The sequence below is a fragment of the Athene cunicularia genome, assembly GCF_003259725.1.
Source record: "Athene cunicularia isolate RWA chromosome 4 unlocalized genomic scaffold, athCun1 chr4_part1, whole genome shotgun sequence".
NCBI lineage: Eukaryota > Metazoa > Chordata > Aves > Strigiformes > Strigidae > Athene > Athene cunicularia.
Window position 1 is genome coordinate 2366435 of NW_020799098.1, and position 2818 is coordinate 2369252.

A 2818-nucleotide genomic window follows, 5' to 3' on the forward strand; every position below is an offset into this window, starting at 1 on the left:
GCTACCTGTCCCACCAAAAGGGCATCAAAGACCCACTGTCAGAAATGCTCTGACAGATACCCTGCTCCCCATTAGATATTCAGGGTCCTCATGATATGAGACTTGCAGCTAAATGTGTCTTGAAAAGAAAATTTCTTGCAAGTTGTGTTGATAATGATGATCTTGTCTAATTTAAACGGCAATTAAGAATACATTGTTAGATCCGTGGTTCCCCAGTGAGAGTCTGTCATGGTGGGGAAGAGGGACCACCACCTGGAGGCAGCACAGGTGACGGGGTCTGGGTGCACAGTCCGACCGTGGCTGCCCAAAAAGGGGAGCGCAGGGATGGATAAAATCCCCAAAGAGATGAAACTAAATCTTGGTGGTTCTGTCCCAGGGGCCTGGAGGCAGCCCTGGAGGAGTTCCTGCACGATGGGGGGATGGCTGTGAACTGGGGGGTCTCTGTTGGCTCTCAGAGGTGGTGGAGGGGCTTTGGTGGAGGGGAGTGTGGTGGGTAGAGAGGTTTATGTCTCAGTGACTGGAGACTGGGATTAGAAATGGGAGTTCAGGGTTCAAAAGTTTATGACTTGCCTGAGAGTGACACGAGCACGGGTTATCCTGGAGTTTCCAGCATTCTCCAAAGCCTCTTCCATCATGACTTATTCATCTGTGGGAAGCGCTAAGACATAACACAACTCCCAAAGGGAGAATGAGCACAGCCTTAACCGGCTGTAATGTCAGGAAACTGCTTGTCTCTCCTGTGAGATCTGCTGAGCCTGGCTACGCTGCAGCTCCACACCAGGCTCCTTTGCTTGGGCAGCTTCCCCAAATCCCACTGGTGGGAAGGGTCCACGTCCTGGTGAAGCTCCTGGGTCACCTCTCGTTATTGCAGGAGTGGTCCATCGGATGGAAAGGGCTCGCTATATGTGTGGCTATTTCCACAGTGTGTGCCATGCATCCTGCTGCTGGCAGTCTCTTCTAGCAATGTATAAACCAGCCTGTTTCTTGGAATTCTTTGCTTCTGAAGTCAAAGGGCAAAATTAAGAGCTCGAGACTCCACAGGAATCCATTTTGGCATAATTTACACCTTCCCCATGCACCCCAGCAGTGCATTTTGCTGTAGTTTAAATGCATTCACAACCCATATTTGATTATTATTAGCATTATTGCTATTTTACTGTTCTTGCTGCCATTAGCCCGCCGATGACGATGCTATGTTTGTGAGGCTGCGACCGGCAGCTCCTTTGATACACAGACATCCTGCCAATAGAAAATTCACTTGAGCAAATAAGTCTAAATTAGTGGCAGCTTTGTGTAGCTTTATTTCCCTTATTGCACTCCCTTCATGACTGCAAATAATCCAGTATAAGTGCTGAGGCCAGGCGGCCCCCGATGGGAAGCCTGATTGCTCTCCTGCCACAGCACTGGCAGCCAGGGAGGGAGGAGAAGGAGCTCTGGACCATCCTGGATCACCAGGGATCTGCTCTGAAAGATGGGCGGTCTGGATGGCAAAGAAGTGATGCCAAAGGAGGGAGGGCAGGATCCAGATCCAGCTTCTAGGGTGACGGGCATCATCCCATTTGTCCAAATGGGCTGAAACCAGGCAGAAAATGCCAAAGTTACAGGAGGACAGATGGACAGATTGACCATTTAACGCTCGCTTCCTCATCTGCAATAACCAGGGGGTAAAATGACTGCCCCTTTCCATTTTGTCTGGGCAGAAATGTGTTGATGGGCTACAGTAGGGTCAAATCCCTCTGTAACTTTTTGTTGTCTCGTATGTGCACAGCTTTACCAGGGACTTTGGCACTGAGATGGGTCGGTGTTGGCACACAAGGAAAATGTGGCCTTCCTGGGTGTCAGACTGCCTCCCTCACGTACTTCGGTGAGATTTAGGATATCAATTAACCCAAACCACCTTGAAAAGAAAGGCTGAGGTTGTTTCAAAGTTAACTGGGCTGGACTTGCACTCCCTGCTCCTCTCTCCATGGTGAATGGGCTCTCGATTCAGCCATGCAGCTGGGAAGCATCCCCTTCAGGATGGGAAATTTGAGGAGAGGGCTCCCATGCTGAGACAACCCCAAAATATCTATTTGAGCCAAAACAAGCCTCTGGATCCCAGAATTACCATTTGAAAAACTCCCAGTTGTTGGACCCCCAAATCTTCATTTGAGCAAACCCAAGACATCAGACCACAAAATCACTGAACAAAAATAATCCACTGAAGCCCCAAATCCTTGTTTGAGCAAAAACCAAGCTACTGGACCCCAAATTCCTCATTTGAGCAAAAACAAGCTTTCAGATCCCCAAATCCCCATTTGAGCAAAAAAGAGCTATTGGACCACGAAATCTCCATTTGAGAAAAAAAAACTGTTGGACTCCTAAATCCCTATTTGTGCAAAACCAAGCAATCAAACCCCAAAATCTCCATTTGAAAAAAAAAAAAACAAAACACCAAAACACACCCCCCTAAAAAAACAACCAGGCAGTTGGACCCCAAAATCCCCATTTGAAAAAAAACCCAACAAACAAAAAAAAAAACCCACAAGCAGACAGACTCCAGATGCTTATTTGTAAAAGGATGGACAGTTGGACCCCAAAAATCCTGATTTGAGCAAAACCAAGCTTTTAGACCGCAGAAATCCCCATCTGAGCAAATACAAGCTATCAGACCTCAAAATCCCTATTTGGAAAAAACAAACAAACAAACAAACAAAGCAGACCTCAAAATCCTCATTCAATCAAAAGCAAGCTATCAGAACCCAAAATCCCCATTTGAAAAAAAAAAAAAACAAAACACCAAAACACACCCCCCTCCGGAAGTCAGACCCCCAAATCC